Source organism: Seriola lalandi, unplaced genomic scaffold (genome assembly GCF_002814215.2).
Source record: "Seriola lalandi dorsalis isolate HSWRI2012SDOR001 ecotype SW California unplaced genomic scaffold, Sedor1 jcf7180002054791, whole genome shotgun sequence".
Lineage (NCBI taxonomy): Eukaryota > Metazoa > Chordata > Actinopteri > Carangiformes > Carangidae > Seriola > Seriola lalandi.
The window spans coordinates 61,861-73,870 of NW_019525344.1; the positions used below are offsets into that span (position 1 = coordinate 61,861).

Here is a 12,010-nt window from a genome sequence, read left to right on the forward strand (position 1 = left end):
TCAGTCTTTGTCATCCTAAGTCTTTTAAACCCTGGCTCTCCCTCACACCCACATCCTGTTTATCCGGCTGTGAATTATACAGACTGACTGGACTGAACTGAGTGAGACACTGGAGATCCAGTCGTTAACCTGAATGTGTCACAGCATCTCCATCCTTGAGACAACAAGAAAAGACAAGTACAAACAATACAGAGACCCTAAAGCAACACGAAGGGTTGGACTGGTTATATACACAGTACCGGTCACACACTTTGGACACACTTTAATGGGAAAGTTTGTCCCAAACATTTGACTGGTACTGTGTGCTGTTTCATTATTAACTATTAACTATTAGTTTCAATGGATCACGTTTAATCATGACAACTACACAATGTTTTAAAATGAGCCAGTCAACTAGTAGCATCGGTTCACTGCCTAATCCATACGCTGATAATTGTCAGACATGACTGTCGATGGGCCTGACACCTGGACACAACAGCTGATCGTCACTCCACAATATGACAAATATCATAACCAAACAGTTGTGCCCCTAATTTAAACACAGAATGTCAAACTCTATATCTATGTGTATATGATAACAAAATAGTTTCATAATATTTTATGCTGGAAACACATATGTAATCCTATGAAAGATATTCTCCAGATGAAAGGGAACATGCTTGTGTGGGACAGACCCCAACACACTCACTTCACATAAGGATAAGCAGAAGCCCTTTACGTTTAAGAAGCTCAAACCGCTGTATTCTTGGGAGGTGAATGTCATCAGTTTTGCAGACATGAGTCATAAAATAGCTGTGAAACCTTAACCTGATGAAAGGAGCATGAATGTCTGTGCCAGATTTCAAGGCAGCATTTCCTGTAGTTTCACTCAGAACCAAAAATGTTCAGCTGAAATGCCAACCCGACGGTCACCGGCCCCGCTGCAGCCACGCCGCTAACATGCTACTGAGGAAAATAACTTGAAACGACGAATCATTTAGCAAAGTTGCTGATGGATGACCTAATCGTTCCACCTCTATTTTAATATGAGCCGAAGTGGCAGATACACAGGGACTTGGTGTTGTATTCAAGTGCTGCATTAAGTGCTGAGAATCCAGCCAATACGAATCTTGTTTCTTCATCTTTGAGGCCGTTTTCCTGACATTTCATGAAGATCCTTTGCTGTGCAGTCCTTCAGGTGGCATAGATTATTCTTCGAGGTTTTGCAGCCAATGATACATGCTAAGGACACATCGTTGAGGTGTTGCAGCATGGACTAGAATAGCAGGTAGCAGTCAGGGCTACACAGACAACAAAGAGGGTTTACAGCAGAACCATCAGAATCATCCAGTTTTGGCCTGTTGTTAGCTGAAAGCTGCTGTCTGGTGTGATGAATCCCTGCCACAACTGAGTATTGAGTTTATACTGACCAGCTTTTATTCATTCCAGCTCCCGGTTGCAATTTAGCTCATTAGCTCTGTGAAGAAATGTGGGTTTTTTGGCTCCAACCAGCCATTGAGCTTTAACTCTTTCTGCCAAGAATCATTCCTATCACTAAAACTTAATTCCGCTCACAGACAGTACTCCCAGGAAAGAACACACACACACTAGAATTGGAGAGGAGTGTTACTGCAGTCAGGCCCCTCGGTATCAGGTGGAAATCTTATCTATGCATTAATCATCTTAGGAAAGGCTGAATCCTGCTGTTCCTGGTCAATACACTGCAGGTGGGCGGCAGGAGGAGGAGGAGGAGAGCGAGACAGTGGCAGAGACAAAGAGAGACAGAGAGCGAGAAGAAAAGGGCACACTGGTTAGCAGGAGCCCCGTCCCAGAGTTAAAAGGTCAGAGAGAATCATCACAGCAAAACACCTAACCTCAACTCTCACGGTCCTCCCTGGATTCACCTCAAAAGTACAGCTGGATTTTCAAACATTACCATGGCAACTGATGAAAGTGCACCTCATGGAGACTAAATAACGGTGGCATGAAAGAGCTACAGGCCTGAACATGTGGGAATAGTTTGACTTAGAGTTGTTGTCATACCATTTTTTTTCCTTACGCATTACAATACATGTGTATTGGCCAATACGGCGAAACAATCCAATACCATTGCGTTAAAGTTACTACCCCTGTATGGATGTGATAGTGCTGTCGTTGCTGTGTGGCATGGCTCAGGTTAAACATTTAGTAAAACATTAACAGATACCAGAATGCTACAGAATCTTTTTTTTTTTAATCTAATTTGACTTTTAGTCATAGAAAAATAAATCTAGGAATAAATAACAATTCCTATTGTCCGAACACCATTGCCACAGCTCCAAATTAAAGTCTTATATACTGTACAGTTGCATTTCTACTGGTGGGACTTTCCAGCTGTAACATGTCGCCAAACTGCTGACATGTTGCTAACAGCTAAAGTTACACTATTTAACAGAAATCAATTCTTCTTCGCCGCTATAAAACAGTATTTGCCAATGGCTACACAGCTCAACTTCCTGTGTAGACTAATGTTTTAGAGCAACGAGGGAAGACTTCATTTCCAGGAAAATTTCTGGTTTATCTGGGTGTGAAACTAGTTTATCAATAAATTGAGTGGTATCCGATTGGTATAGACTCGTGTAATCGCTGATACCTGCAGTATTTTAGGAAGTATCAGAGGCATTCTTCATACTAGTGTCGGTATCAGACAACTCTACTTTCAACTTCAACCAGTGCATAAGTAACATTACAGAAGCCCTCTGTGGGAAGATTTGAAATAGTAGAAATGGGAACAATTCAAACTGTACATGGATGAAGAGGGATATGTGAATCACCACAGAGGCACTATTTCTCAAACTAAAGGTGGTGGGATGATTAACAAGATCTGAAGAAACATTTCTGCTGCACAACATTCTGTTTATTTTTCAGACTTTTTCAAAACTAGCTTTTTTCTTATTTGAAGCTGGATAGTTTTACTCAGGGCTGATTTTTGGACATTGTGGTGCCCTATACGAGACATCCCCCTGTGCCCAACAGGGGATTTCATATTTTCTTTACAATTCAGGATATGGTATGGAACATAACCTGTGTATGTACTGAATGATTCTGACAATATTCCACATGGTCTTTGTCTATACGAGCGTCTTTGACGCCTCCACAGACAGTCCCTGTCGTCTCTGTACTGAGCTGCAGGTATTGAGTGTGAGACGTTCACCTCCAGCCGTCCTGACCACGTTTTATCATCCTATCCTATTCTCCAGCTCACAATGCAGCCCTTAGACCTGCGTTAAAATGTGTGAGGCAGTTTAGATATGTTTTACAGCTAAAAAGCTCTGCATTAACAAAATGTAACCTGCTGGTTTCCTATTATGTTTTATATGGTGGTGTCCTGTAATAATGTCTGAGAGAGAATGTCAGTGTGGCTCTTTTACAGAAAGGTCCGACAGACACACTTTCTGCTGTTATTTTTCACCAAACCGCAGCACTTTAGAGGTGTGTAAAGTGCTGCTGTAAAATGTCACTGAAACAGACACGACTGTATCTTTCACTGCTGCTCGCTGCCATATAATGAACTGAAATTGGCTTTTTTAAAAATTATTTTGTGGGTCGCTCGCTCACTGCGTTATAAGGATGGGTGATTCCAGGTGGAAAACATCTTCTGAGTCTTTTCTTTAACTCGCCGAGTTACATGACTGGAGCTGAAGATGCCTCTGTGCACACAGTAGGGTGTCATATCTCCATAATGGCTCTTGCCAGTGTAAATCGTAGTATGATGTTTGTAAGTAACCTGGTTATATTTTCACACAGCAGTGCGAGCAAATGAACAGCACAAACATACCAAGCAGCTTATAATCAACAGGCAGTAGTTTCGATTAATGACATGAAAAATGTCAGTCCCCAGAGTCTGACTGGAGGCTCTTCTCAGCATCAGGTGTTGCGAGCAGCGGGATCTTAGTTTTAGTTTTTTTATAAAAGGTCCATATTTTACACTTTTTCTGTGTTTTATTTGAAGTGTTGATCCATTTTAAGAACCAAAAACCATCTCAGTGTGGTTTTACATCTCCTCTCTCAGGATTCTCTCTGGAGCTCTGGTAACAACAGGTCAGTGAGCCAATCAGAGGAGAGGAGGCTCTTAGCCTCTCTTCTGATTGGATGACTGTTTTCTTATTGAGTGAATAAAAATATGTCAGATTTCAGGTAAACACTCAGAGAAACCAAATCCACCGAAGTTGGATGGTGGGTCCAGGTGTAGTGAGTGTTTCGTTGTGACATCACAAAGTTACTGAAGTTCCAACAGCGTTTTAAGGCTCAGATTCTGAATACAGGCTGTGTGCGTTTCTCTGTGGACTGAGCGCTTTGATACTTTCACAGTATTAATATAGAACCTAGACCTGCTTTATGATCAAAAAAAGACATGGATATATTTCACTTGAATGTAACGCTCACTTCTGTGACAAATAAACAGTCTGAAAATGAAAAATTAGCCTTTAGTTTAACTGCCTAACATTTTACAGACACAGGAACACATTGCTTGGCTTTAAGTAGTATTAGTATTTCATATTTAAACCTGACAGGACGTGGATGCAGCATCAGACAGAGAAGCTGTACACAAGTGTAGTAAACACTGAAAAAAAAATAGTCGTGTGCACCTGTTGCTGCCATTATTTCTCTTTTTTTTCCTTTGTTTTTGTTGATTCATTTATCTTTTTATGAAATTTTTACAAATGAATAGCAATTTTGAGAAAACTGAGGCCTTCGGTGTATAATAATGACACCAGCAGATAACAACCCCACATCTGTTATTTCCATTATGAGTCCATCAGTAAGGAATCAACTTGGACTGACAGTGGAGACGTGAAACAATAAAGCTGCCAGCAACTCGAGGGACACCGGCTGCATTACCAAAACAATAAAGGCTGCTTCCTCTAATTACCTCTGCTCCCTCCATCTTTGTTTACAAACTGATTTATGAGTCAACAAATATCCAGGGTCTGCCTATGGGATGGAGAGAGACACTCATTACTGTCACAGCGGCAGGGGAGCGTCTAATGTCTACGCATCTGAAATATCATGACGCGTTCAGGGAAACACCTGACTGAAGAGTTTACAGTGCATTTAAAACAAGTGACGAGCTCAGACAAGTCTTGGTATTTGATTTGTAACAGAAGCTTTTAAAAGATGCAAAGATTTCCGTGTGTACACGTGGAGATGTGTGCACTCTAACGGCTCCATCATCAGAGCATAAGATCAACAACTGTGTTAGAAAACATCTACTTCCTTGATAAAATATCCAAAGGTAAAAGCTTTGGACATAAAAACTAACAGACGTCAACTACAACTCCCAAGATGCATTTCCATGAAAGATGTCCAATCTCAGAACTTAAAATTGTACCATGTTTTCTGCTAACAACAAGCTGCAGCTATAAGATAGAACAAACCTCTCTGTGCCTCTGACTGGCTTCTTCTCCATCACAGCAGTAACTAAGCCTCTTGGGTATTGTAGTGCTTAGAGCCATCTGCCACACAGAGCGGATTTTTCACAACCAAAGTTGAAATAATCAAAGCTGATGGCCACAACATTAAACTATAGCACTGTTAAATTATGCAGGAGGCTCCAGTCTAACATTCACACTTCCAAACACATTTCACCCGGACTTTAAAAGACAGGAAACACAATTATGAGGCTAACAGGATTAGTTTATATTCAGTTTGTTTTTTCATTTTAAACTAAAAATGAAAAAACAGAAACAATATAATGTTACACTTGGCCATTCTATCCTCTGAACTTTTATTTGAAATATTTACCTTTACTTGCGTGCCACCTGACGACCTTTCTCCAGTCTTCGATTCACAAGGAAAAATGAAAATAAGGAATTTGCAAATACCAAAATTTCTTCCAATTTGATGTTTTTGTATTTCGTTTTTTAATTCTGACAAAAAAAATGGAAAAACATCTAAATATTTCTCTCAAACTCTGTGTATTTGTTACTAAATAAGTAACAATTAAAGTTTTTAAAAATATATCTTTCGTGCTATTTATTAAGAGTTTAAAACAAAAAAGCTTAAAAAGACTGATCCACTTCATGAAGCCCATGTGGGTGTGGTTTGCAATTTAAATCACACAAGTTATGTGTCCAACCAAATTTTGTACAAATCTTAACCAGATTTCCAGAAAATCAGCAAAACATAACACAAATTAATCCACATTTCCATCCACTACTCTGATGCAACTTTTGAGGTAAATAGTTGATGGTGCTAATTCACCTTTCAGGTACCAGTCAAATCTCAAACAAACAAAACTGATGTAGAAAATATAAAGGAAATTCATTCTCCATGTGATTCCATATGATTTATTCAAAGTCTCTTTCCACTGCACTTTGTCACATTTAGCTTTTATCAATGCACCAACTCCACAGGTGTAAAAACCGTTAAGACTTTTGTTTCATACTAAACTTTAGTATGAAACAAAAGTCCTGAGGGGGAACACCAGACAAAAGCTTTAGTAACTAAAGCTTTTTTTCTGGTGTTTCCCCTCAGGTTTTTTATGCAAAAACTGAAAATGTGCACAAATACAGGCGGACAGAAACACACTTAGTGAATTAGTGGAATTATGTGACATCATCTTTTTTCCTACTGAGCCCCGCCCACTCCAAAACAGTGAGAAAAGCATAAAGAATAAACAGAAATACAGAAATTTCTTATGTAAAATAACCAAAGCTGTTCTGACGTTGGCAGAAAATTGTGTTTTCCAGCAAGAACCCAACAAACGTAGTAAAAAGATGAGTGAGAAAATATGTTTAGGATCTTTAAACATTCCATCTGAAGCTGAACATGTCAATCCAAAACCATGGGTATTAATCTGCTGCTATAACAACCTACGCCACCAGATTTTAGAACAAGGCTGCAGGGACTTGATCCCGTTCAGCCACAAGATCATTAGGGGGTCCCAACACTGATGCCGGGTGCTGAGATCTGGCTCACAGTCAGTGTTCCAGTTCATCCCAAAGGTGTTGGATGAGGCTGAAGTCAGGGCTCTGTGCAGACCAGTCAGGTCAGGTTTTTCCACACCAGAAAACCATTTCTTTATGGAGCTGGCTTTGTGCACAAAAGCACTGCCATGTTGAAACAGAAAAAAAGTCTCTCCAAAATATCACTGTAAGCTTCAAACCATCAAAAACAGCCCCAGACCAAAAGTAGACAGAGACTCCACATTCTTAATTCCTTATTAACCCTTAGAAATCCAGGCTCATACACTGCAACGTTAAGTTTTGCTTGGTGAAGTATCATGACACACACACGTGCACGCACACCCACACAGACTCCAACTACCAACACACTGCACGCTAACTCTTGATCACTTATACACACATGCACACAGCACGCAGTCATTTGCCTTAAGAGCACAAAGGTGCAGCGCTTTGCATGTGCGGGCTGATAAAGGACTGTGGCTTTAGAGGCTGCAGACACCTCGCTCCTCAGCAGCTCCTCCAGCAGCCCTGCACCGGGCTATGACTCATACCTCCTGCCTTGTACTGATGCTGGAACCGACAAGTAACACGGAAACGCACCAATAAACAACAACCAAACAACCATCTACTTCATGCACGAGCCGAGCCTGAAGGGTGCTCCGGGAACATCGTCTTTCTTTTCTGTTTGGCACTTACCTTTCTTTGACGTTATTGAAACAAACTCAGATCCTGCTCTCAGGTGTCTGCTGCTGCTGCTGCTGCTGCTGCTGCTGCTGTTGCTGCTGCTGCCTGGCCAGTTCGTCTCCTCCTCCTCCCCCGAGACGTCGCATCTCTCCCACGGTCCTGATCGGGAGGAAAATCCGCGCAGAGATCACCGAACCTGGCTGGAGCTCGGTGTGACGGCCTGGCAGAGAGTCTGATGTGGGGGCACACTGAGGAAGACTCGGGTTTACCTCTGAGAGTCCAACGAGTCTGATGGATGTCGCTCGGCTTCTTCCTCGAGGGGTGGAGGATTGACGCTCTTGCTGCGTTCAGGGACAGCCTGGAAACTCCTATTTCTCAATATAAGAAGCACTTCTGATGATTCAGTGCTATTACGGAAGCGGTAATGCTTTCACAAGGAAAAAAAAATCAGCTCTGTTTCTCTGAATTAACGGGATAATTATCTCGTTGATTCCGAAAAACAGGATTTTTTTTCTTTTGAAAAAGCTTCTCGGAGATTTATTTTATTTTGTTTTATTAATTTATTGGTATTATTATTTATTATTATTATTATTATTTTATTTATTTATTTTTAATAAACATTAAATTTAGAATTATCCCGTTAATTCAGAAAAATAGGATTATTTTCATTTGAGTAAATGCATTACGCTTCCGTATATTAAAGAAGTAGTTTTATTTTTTATTTTTGCACAAAAAAAAAAAAAATTTCTTCACAAGAATGCGAATAAGACTATTTCTCAGAATGTCGATCTGATTCTCCCTTGCTGGACTGAAGCTAAATTCAAGGTCAAATATGTTTTTTCTCACGCCACTAATACAAGAACAACTTTATTTGTTGTTGTTAATTAGTTGAGAACAGCATTCTGGTACATATGGCTACAACAAAAATAAATACACATACATATACATACAGTACATATAATAAATAAACCTTAAACTATAAATTCCACAACATATAATTTAGACATATGGAAAAAATTTTATTCACATTAAATTATTAACCAAAATTAGAAACAATCGAAAATGTAAACCTGATAATTCTCACAGCATTTGAAGGTAGCGTCGTATGGTGTGTAGCGGCCACACATTTATCTAACCTGGAAAGATTTGAACCCACTGGGTCCTAATGCCTGCATTTTTCTTCCTCATTCACTTTGGCCTAAATGTTCAACAGGTGGAAACACAAACAATTATTTTACATGACAAAATTGAAGAGAAAAGAAAAGAAAAGAAAAGCAAAGAAAAGATAAAAGAAAAGAAAAATAGCTGCAACAGATGAGGGATGGTCTTTTTAAAAGCTCCATGATGAAACTGTGCAGCCGTGTGGAGTAAATCACACAGTGGCTGTTATTTTCTTTACAGAACATCTAATCATCTTATTATAAAATAGACATTACATTTTCTTTCAACTCAAAGCACTAGATTATGAACAGTAAAAGGAAATGTGAATAGATGCTCAGATTTACTGATGTGTGATGTATGGATCCAGTATGCACTATGAGAATATCATTAAATATTTTTTCATATTGTTATGAAATACAAAAATGTCCACCAAACTGAGGTTCAAATGAAACTTGGCTGTGAAAGAAATTTAGCAGGTTTACATGGAAACAAAGTAATAATAACAAAACATATTAATGAAAAAAAATCAAAATTGTGCAACATGATCCAAAGATAAATCTCCAAAGACGCCTTCACTGGATATAGGTTGCTAGGGAACAGCTTGATTTCCTGTTATAGCTTGAAATTAGCAAACACTGTAATAGGAATCAACCTTGGAACTGTTTCGACTTGATGTTTTTTGTAACGCACACTAATGAACAAACCAGGCGTGTCTTGAGTCTATGATCCCTCAATATTACCATAATTATGATTATGATTGTATACTTCCACACACCTGCTCAGTCCTTGGGTTGCATTTACCTGCCTTCGCTTTTGGCAATTGATTTCCTGCTTCGGAAATGAGTGCCATAACGTTTCAGGAAAAACAAAAACACACAACACATATAAAAACATGATCGCTGTTTGCCCAACATTAATGAAAATGTGAGTCATGTGAGTCATATATTTTGAAGTATATGACTCCCATACAGAAATGTAATATATGACATGTCTGACATATCCAAAGCCTGATATGTCTTATTCCTCTGGGTCCTGGAGCTCCTTCGTTGTCCAAAAACTATTAAAAGCACACCAGTGAGCCACACTGTCGCACTGAGCGACATGTTCCTTCATTACCATGAACACACACTGTGGTTTATTTTGACTAAATCCCACATACACTCTCCTGCTGCTGTAAATAATCACTAGAGCACCAAATATGTATTAATCCACTGCTGAAAACCAATGCATTATTTCCTCCACATTGTGTATTGAGAAAAACTACAGTGGCCAGCTGTTTCAGGAAATAACTGAGCCTTTATATCTGTATATTTGTGACACATTTTTTATAGATTTTTGTCTTCAGTTGGAATAAATGTGCTTTGAGCTGAGATTCACACACAGGGTAGAAAAACTAAAGCATTGTTTTTTGTGAAATGTAAAATAACACCAGCCTGGAATCTAGAGTATGGCTACTGTCTAATGAACAGTTTCTTTTCATAACTGGCTAATACTTTTAATTTTAAACCATACCTACTTACTGGGCACCAGTTAATCTTTCAATCAAATCTCATTGGCTGCGTCTTAGTTGTCATGGATACCACACGCCTCTGCAAACATGTTTGATGGGAAAGCAAATGCTCTATCAACTCTTGAACACGCATACACACATCTTTGTTGCAAGCATATAGTGATAGTGACATAGTGTATCTGCGGGTCTTTGCTGTATTTATGTGTGAGTGCGAGTGTGTGTGTGTGCGTGTGTGTGTGTGCGTGCTCATGAAGATGTCAAGCTGGATTCGGGATGAAAGTTTTACCACCACAACCTGTTGCCATAGAGACATGAGAGTGGATTCAACATGTCATGTTTCTCTGGTCTAATTAGTCAGGAAACGTAGAGACTGTGGCATCAGAGCCTCATTTTAAATCAGAGTCAAAGAAGGTACTGAACAAAAGAAGAACTGGTAAACTGTAAATGTAGATGACAAGAGTTCAGAGAAGTAGAGCAACATCACACCTTCTAATCCATCATTTTGATGAGGTTAGAACTTCTGTCACAAACATAATGTAAATGAATGTAACATCCAGCTTTGAACTTGCAACATATTCCTTCATCTCTCACATCTACCTGCAAAAACTCACTTTTTGTATTGTATTTATCAATATCCTTAAGACTTGGTTGAACTGACCCAGAACATGAACATGAACATCTGCGCCACATTTTAATCCATTCACCAGTTGTGGGGACATTTCAGTCAGAACCCGAAATGTGAACCTATATGGTGGCACAAGGGAAAAGTCGGTAGGACTCACCGTCTGGAGACAATGAGTATCTATACAAAAGTTAGTGGGCAACCCTTCCAAGTTCTTGACATATTCAAGTCTGGACAAAAGTTGCTTACTGACTGGCATTGCTGTTGCCTGTAGAGTCACGCTGCCAGCACGGCTAAAAAACATTTACGTTAACCTGCTAGTCGTGATTATACATAAGAGATATGTAGACCTTCTGTTAGTAACAACATGTTGCAGTTGGTGAAAAGAACTACAAAAGTGTCAAGTGCCAAATAGCAGCAAAGCCACCATTGCTGGTTGTGCAATGCAAATAAAATAAAGTATAACTAGATTAAAAAAAAAAACAGCTAGAAAATCTAACTCATTAATCAATCAATATTAATAGGTAACATTATTTAAAAAAAAACAATTTAGGTTACATTTCCATTTAACTGGTGTGGATACAGTGCTAGTAATGAGGATAATCATCTTGGAATAGTGTGGAATAGTGGAACAGGTTCCAGAATCTCGTCCAGTCACTATATTCTGCAACAAAAAAGGTGGTAAAGTAAGGCGGGAAATTTCAGAGCACCCTTCCAAACTCTTTTCATCCCATTCCATCCTACCTAAATCCACATTACATGATCTTTAAGGAAGGCACCAAGATTAATGTGTTCAGCAAAGATGACCTTATGCTCCATTTTTCAAAGTTAAGAAGATCATTTTAGATACTGAATTTACTATGATGAGCTTGGTGGTAACCACAGTCCTGTTGGTCCCGCTGATCTTGGCTCCCCAGTTGCTTAGCCTTGCTAATGTTAGCTTTATGCTCCTCAGTAGCTCAGGGCTGCTTTAATGTTAGCTGAAAGCTAACACTAGAGCTAATGTTAGCTTTATCTGTCTAGATGTTGGCTAATGTTGGAAAGCCAATAGCTTAGCTTTGAGGTTTGAATATCTCTGTATCCTGTTAGCTTATCTTTTGTCCAGGT

General features: G+C 39.3%; 1 protein-coding gene across 1 annotated transcript in view; it reads right to left on the reverse strand.

Annotated features, from left to right (window-relative positions):
* LOC111669337 (ras-related protein Rab-27B-like) overlaps window positions 1–7,905 on the reverse strand; it is a 65,087-nt gene extending 57,182 nt beyond the window's left edge. The window contains exon 1 of the mRNA XM_023425603.2: window positions 7,623–7,905. The gene's annotated coding sequence lies outside the window, so the exon portion shown is untranslated. The remainder of the gene's footprint in view (window positions 1–7,622) is intronic.
* Window positions 7,906–12,010: the final 4,105 nt, after the last annotated feature.